The sequence below is a fragment of the Montipora foliosa genome, chromosome 12 (assembly GCF_036669935.1).
Source record: "Montipora foliosa isolate CH-2021 chromosome 12, ASM3666993v2, whole genome shotgun sequence".
Lineage (NCBI taxonomy): Eukaryota > Metazoa > Cnidaria > Anthozoa > Scleractinia > Acroporidae > Montipora > Montipora foliosa.
In genome coordinates this window covers 7,393,322-7,400,821 of record NC_090880.1, presented here as the reverse complement: position 1 = coordinate 7,400,821, position 7,500 = coordinate 7,393,322, and the positions used below count along the sequence as shown (strand labels likewise).

Sequence of the window (7,500 nt, the reverse complement as noted above, 5' to 3'; positions counted from 1 at the left end):
CTTTTTGAAGCATATCTCGTATTATATGTATGGACTTCACTTGCATAGCGAAAATGCTGGCTGAATATACTTGGTAATTTTTTTTAAAATGCCATTGATGAGTGAAGTTAAGAAGCTTTAGTTTATAGATATTCTTAACAGTAAGTAAATCCAGTAAGTTAAGTAATGGTAATGCACTGTCTGTATCTGGTCCATACAAGGTGGCAAAGACGAAATTAATTTGGGTAGTAAATGCACTGCCCCAGGACGTTATCGCATAGGATACATGAAGATAGATCAGGTTATAGTATTGTTGTTTAAGTAGTGAAAGGGAGGTGGAATGTCTAAGTTTGCCAATAATTCCTGTATTTCTAGAGATTCGAGTACATAGATAGGAGATCTGATGTTTCCATGATAGCGTATCATCTATAAGAGGGGCCCAAATATTTTATGTAAGTTCTCTTTTCTAAGCCATAGGCGGAGCCATCATTATTAGTTAGTTTTACATCCCATATTATATTTGTCTTCCTTTTAGGTGATTTAATTATCATATAATTAGTTTTCGTTAGGTTAATGGAAAGCTTGTTTAAGTCACATCACTCTTTAACTTTGGATAATTATTGATTAATTAAGTTTTGTAATTTCACGGCGTTTGAGGAAGACTCAAAAATGTTGGTATCATCTGCAAATATTCTAAAGGATAATTTATCGGAGCAGTTAGGAATGTCACTAATGTATAGTAGAAAAAGAAGGGGACCAAGAGAACTGCCCTGCGGGATACCACGTTTAATAGTTTGTTTAGAAGACTCCACACCATCGATACTAACATATTGCTGCCTATTGGTAAGATAACTAGTAAACCAACTCAGTGGAATTCCTCGAACTCCACATTTCTCTAATTAATTTGTTCAACAGTATAGTATAATTGACGGTATCAAACGCCTTAGCGAAGTCAAGAAAGACTCCGCATGTGAATAGATTATTATCTATTGCTTGTTTTAAATTGTCAGTAATTTCTAAAATGGCTTGTTCAGTCGATCTACCCTTCCTAAAGCCAAACTGGTATTGACTTAAAATGGAATACTTTTCAACATAGCTTGTTAACTGTTTACACACCAGTTTTTCAAAAATCGGTGTAAATATAGAAAGAACTGAGATAGGGCGAAAGTTAGTAGGGTCAGTGATACCACCACCTTTGTCCACTGGAGTTACTTTAAAAATTTTGAGAATGTCAGGCATAATACCTTGCTCTATGGAGAGACTGTAAACTTCAGTCATTGCCTCATAGATGTGGTCTCCAGCCAGCTTAAAGTACTTTGCGGGAACTCCTTCTGATAAAAAATTCAGAGGTCCAATTTCGGCCTTCAAGAGTGACTCAATTTCATCTTTAGTTGCCATCGAAGCAATACAATTACAGATGCCTGCACTTAGCAATGGTAACCGAAAATTTAGCTAAGGTTGAAAACACGTGCGGCCGCCATTGCGCCACTTGCCTAACTGTTTTTCGATGTGCCTCGACAGTGACAAGGAGAAACATCACCAGCTTGTGTTTTCAGAAGTTTGTTTATAGCACGTACAGGTAATTTGTTGGAAATCTTGTTTGAAGTTTGTCCTTTCTAGCCGGTTCTGGTTCTAAGCCAAGCTGGCGTGTTTCAATTGAATACATCAAAATGTAAATGATCTTGTTTTTAGAGATAAAGTGGAATAAATTACATCAGCAAAACTCTTCTTTGACCTTGAACTGACAAAGTTGTTTTTATGGATTCTAATTTTAGCGTGATTCCTATTCGCTGGCTATTGACAGTTGACACTGGAATGTTTTTTTTTTTTTACCTTTTCCATTCGCTCGCTGAGGGTGTGTTTGTTTTCTTTTAAAACTCGTGCGGTTCAAGCTTCGCTTCGTGATTCATGCGATATCGGTTTTTAGCGTAAAATTTACGGTGGAATTGACTAGTTAGGGAATGAATTTTTCTATAGAAGAAAGGAAAAAAACATCAAAACGCGGACAATTCGCCGTGAACCTTTTATTTTCACAACCCTACAGGCAGTAAGAATAAATAACCAGGGATGTCATTAGTCATGATCAAGATCCGTAGCCATATTCTTTTTAGAACTACATCGTTGAAAAGCGATCCGTTCTTTCGATAAAAGATAATTAGTCTATAATTTTGCGATAAGAGAAGGGAGAAAAAGGAACCAATTTGTCACCTGAATATGGCGATAGTAAGCATCAGATATCTGATATCCGCAAGAACAAGGAAAAGATCATGAAGTTTGCCGACAAGTGTACAGGTATTTACAATGGACAGTGAAGATGTAGACCATATTGTTTTCCCAACGATTTGTAAATGTTTTGTTTCAGAATTAAATGTCGCTTTCTTAATTTAATCAGTTTTTGTTCCTTATTCATATTCTCGATTATCTGGACCCTGGTTTATCCGGACTATTTTGTCTCGTCTCAACGAGTCCCGGTAATCGAGGTTCGACTGTAAATGGTACTTATTTGGATTTAACGGTCAGAGGTGTGATGATTTAAAACGAAAACTTTCGGCCTTCGGGCAAATCAGGCGAGAAGTATTGCCAACCGGTAGGACTTTCGAGGGGCAGTACACAACAAAATGAACTTTTACATCGACGGAAACAAAACTTAAAAGTTATATCTGCACTGAAGGATTTTAATAATCGCAATAAAGTTGTTAAGGAAGGTTCGCGGATACCTAACATCATTAACAAACATTTTGCAACAGTGGGAAACAGACTTGCCAATAAGCTACCCATTCCCCAAAATCATCATCTAGACTTTGTTGATAAAAGCAAATCTCCAATTTCATCATTCTTTTTTCAACCTGTTTTACCCGAAGAATTACGGTCAGAAATACTACTTGTACCGAATGATAAATCTTATGGTTTATACTCCTCGCCTACCAAATTACTCAACTGTTCAAGTGCTGTCATAGCCCCTGTTCTTACAGATATACTTGATACATCTATCAGATTAGGGACTTTGCCATCAAAGCTCAAAATGGCTAAAATTACACCTGTGTTCAAGGGTGATGATGATACAGACGCAAACAATTATAGACCCATCTCTTTACTTTCAAATTTTAATAGAGTATTTGAGAAAATAATTTACAAAAGATTAACTAGCTATATAGAAAAACATAATCTTTTGAATTCCTCACAATACGGTTTTCGTAAGGGGCATTCAACCAAACATGCAATACTTGATATTGTAAACGATATACAGTCGAACATGAATCAGCGTCTGTTATCTTGGGGAGTATTCATTACTGGGTTGCCAGTATGGCAAACCCAGTCGGGATCTGCGTTCCATTTGTTTGTTTTATTTATTTTATTTATTTTAATTTTTTTTTCGTGTCGGTAAAAGTCTTGCCTGTCCCTCCTCTGCTAAGTGGTGTCTTTGTGCATAAAGCTTCCTGCGCTTATTTTCTTAGGATCGAGAGGGTAGTGGGAAATGCGTAGATTTCTCTGGTGGACACAGTAGAACGATTAACTTAACCGGCAATGGCGTCGAAAGTAATGTAACGCGAATGGTGTTTTAGTGGGTCTTTAAACAAAGTATACCCTTATGAAGCTCAATAATGGCAAGTCAATTGGATACTGAACAAGACAGGTGGTGGAATCTTAAAAGCGACGAGTAATGGACTTCGACAACAATCTGTCGCCCGTCGAGCCGAAATCAAAGTGAGCTGCATTTCTAATATTTTACCAAGTATTCTGTCATGGAAACGGTTTGATCCTGAAATTTTAGTTTGTTATAATATTGCGCACATTTGACACGATGGAGTTTTTTCTCTTCACGCACTTAATGAAATAGGAAGGGGTTTTTGCCTCTTATGAATTCATCATGTTTTATAACATGCGAGCTTAACTGGATAGTTTTTATGGCAATAGTAAAGCACTTTCGTGTCAAAATGAGGTTAGCGAGTTTCTGTTGTGCTAACTTAATTAAGAGTGCATGTCAGTAAAAATCAAACATTTTCGAATTTTCGCGGCCACAGCTCAAAAATGGATTTCGCTCAAATTTTGTCCAGATGTAGCCTATTATGTATCTAAATGAACTGTATAGTTTTTTTAAATCATGAGTATTTTTATTTTGGAGAAAATGCAAATTTAAGAGTTCGTGTCGAAATCGCCATTTCTTCCGCAAAAATTAACGCTTACTTTGCCGTCAAATTTCGCTACAAAAACCAATTCGTATCCGCTCAAAACCTCCTAAAAGCTCTTCCCTGATATCTCTACATGAGGTTTACGTGATTTTTTCGAAATTTGAATCACCGCTTGCATCTGAAATAATTTCAACTTTAAGACGCCTTGTTTTACTTGACTGAAGGTACCCCTGAAACCGCATCGTTTTTCAACATGCGATAAAGCTCTAAATCTAACAATATTTGCACCATTAACTCTCTTAGTGATAAACTTTCAATTGATGTAAAATTTCTTTGGGCAAATGTATACGCGCTGCGTGACAGTTAGTCAAATTCATGTGATTTTGACCTTTTGACATCAAATGGCCTAATTTGCATAATCATCGACTATGAAAAACAAGTCACTTAGAATTCTTGTTTTAACTTTTTTACGGCAAGAATCGAAACCTTGACAATAATTCCTACCTGTTTATGACTTAGAACCTCCAATTTTACCACAAATCGTACAATTTTACCACAAATAGTGTCAGCCAACAGTTGGTGCATGTACATCCGATTACTATTCAATACGTTTATGTCCCATGGTCAGTTCACTTTAACAGTGATGGCATTCTCTTATAATGGCCAAATTCCTGGTAACCTCATAATATCACAAACTGAATATCGGTACCATAGGAAAATTTCCCGTGCAGCTGGGAACCGTATTCTTTCAACCGGCATGTTTAATACACGGATTCACATGACATTTAGTGTTGGTTGGTGAGTGGTGTGGGACGCACCGCCCATAAACCAATAGTTTTGGCCTGAAGGAACATGAGTGCATGGAAAAAAATGGCGGCTGGACGCATACACATATGCTCCGTAGGTTTCTCCGTTGCCTTACTGTTCCTGGTCTTTTATGCGCAATTAATCACCCTTAAATCGATGGAGAATGATATCACGTTTGTGAGGAGGTCTGTAGAGGGATTCGAGTTCGCGGCGTGGAAATATTCTAAACCTTCAATTTATCAACCTTCGGCCATGAGTGGAAACAATCGCTTCGTGCCGACTCGCCACCGCTACTTTTACAGCTCTAGCGGCTTCATTATCGGCTTGTTGCTGCTCTGTGGCGATATTGTAAGCCAGCCTGGACCTACAATCACAAAGAGAACGCAGTTTGGAGGTCCTAGTGTCCCGTTAAAAGGCCTTGTGATTAACGCCAGAAGCATGAAATCGCAACATAAAGTTGGGACTTCCGGAGTGAGCAATTTAGATCGGGTTCAAGATCTAGTCTGTTCCGAACACGCCGACATCGTATTAATCAGTGAAACCTGGCTGAATGCTAACATCCTCGACCAAGAACTTTTCCCGCTTTCTGACTTTATTGTCTATAGGAAAGACCGTAAGGATCGTAATGGTGGTGGCGTTCTTATTGCTGCCAAAGCCAACTCCTTGAAATCAATGCGGGAATATGTGCTGGACTCAGGAAACTTGGAGGACTTAGAGCTTGTGTGCGCTGAGATGACTACTTTTTGCAATAAGAAAGTTTTGTTTTGCTCGATTTATTGGCCAGATCCCGAAGATGATACAGGCTGCTGGTTGGAAAAATTTAATATTTTTCTTGACCATGCTCCTGACACCTATGAGAATATGGTAATAGGTGGCGACCTGAACCTGTCCAAGATCTCTTGGGACTCGCTAGAAAACACCAAAGGCACAAAAGAATGGAGACTTTGACGTAATGGAGACTTTGACGGTCTCAGAGGAGCTCTTGAAGCCCTGAATTTATGCAATCTTATTGAAGACAGCGACAACATCAACTCTGACTGGACTTTTTGGAAGGACGCATTTATGAGCGCAGTCTCGGATTTTATTCCAACCAAAAAGATTAAAGAAAAAAACACCCCGCCTTGGATCACGAGTGAAATCATTCACGCTCTGTGGAAAAAGGAGGCTGCTCGCTCAAAGTTAAAAAAATTTCCTACTGACCATCAACAACAGAAGTATCGCGAACTACGAACAAAGGCCAAGCCTCTTATACGTGAGAGCCGTGAGACTTACTTCAGCTCCCTCGATTCGGATATCGCGCGGCAGCCTAAAAGCTTTTGGTCCTTTTTCAAGCTCAAGAATAGAATGCGGAGCATCCCTAAAACGATGAACTCTGGCGATGACACTCAGCAGAGTTCTCAAGCATCAACGCCTCAACAGATCGCCGAGTTGTTTAATCTTACTTTGTGTCGGTCTTCACTGCCCCCTCAGAGGTCCACTCGCTATCATTACCTTCCACACCCTCACACCCCACACTAAATGAGCTAGAGATCCCGGTGGAAATGGTTTTGGCAACTCTCAAACAGCTTGATATAAACAAAGCAACTGGATCCGATGGAATTCCAGTGCGCCTGCTGAAGGAAACCGCTGACCAGATCGCACCGTCCCTGGCCATGTTATTCAAAAAATCTTTGGGGCTCGGCATCTTTCCAGAAGACTGGAAACTCGCGAATATAGTACCGATTTTCAAGAAAGGAAAAAAAAACTTTGTGGAGATTATCGCCCTATCTCTCTTCTCCCTGTCATCTCCAAAGTTCTCGAGCGCTGTGTTCTGACGGGTTTACGGAATTATACATCCCACTTCATCAGCCGCGAACAACATGGCTTTTTAGCCGGTAGATCTTGTGTGACTCAGCTCACCAGTGTCTTTCATTACATCGGCGGTCAACTTGACGCCGGTAAACAAATAGACATTATATATCTTGACATAAGTAAAGCATTCGACAAAGTGGATCATACCAAGCTACTTGGGAGGTTGCACCAATACGGCATTACTGGCAAAATTCACGACTGGTTTCGTTCATATTTACAGGGGCGCAAGCAACAGGTTACAGTTCTCGGAGCTACTTCCCGAGAATTGCCGGTTACACCCGGGGTACCGCAAGGGTCCCTATTAGGACCAATATTGTTTCTGCTGTTTGTGGACGATCTACCAAACGCTGTTAAAACATCGCGAGTCGCCTGTTACGCCGATGATACCAAGATTTTCAAGAGCATTGATTCCATCACAGACTGTAATGCCTTGCAATCTGACCTTAACGATCTTGACAGTTGGTCTGAATCATCCGGGCTCATATTTAATCAGTCCAAGTGCAAATACCAGTGCATCACCCGCAAAAAATCACCTGTATAGCCTACCTATACTATCAAGGAAACGCCTTTGGAATCTTGCGATACAGAGAAAGACCTCGGTTTGTGGGTGTCAAGCAATCTCACGTCGGACAAATAAGTAACTGAACAGTGTGCGAAAGCCAACAAACTCCTTGGGTTTGTGCGCCGAGTTTCTAGGTACATCCAAAGCACCCAAACGCGTCCTACACTCTAC

General features: G+C 39.8%; 1 protein-coding gene across 2 annotated transcripts in view; it reads right to left on the bottom strand.

The window, feature by feature from the left end:
• Positions 1-7,500, bottom strand: part of LOC137980067 (polycystin-1-like protein 2) — a 73,907-nt gene that overhangs the window by 51,903 nt on the left and 14,504 nt on the right. The window contains exon 1 of one of the 2 annotated variants that reach the window (XM_068827418.1): positions 1,224-1,629. The exons of the other annotated variant lie outside the window; for it this stretch is intronic. The gene's annotated coding sequence lies outside the window, so the exon portion shown is untranslated. Of the gene's footprint in view, positions 1-1,223; positions 1,630-7,500 lie in introns of those variants that run through there. 2 annotated transcript variants of the gene reach the window in all.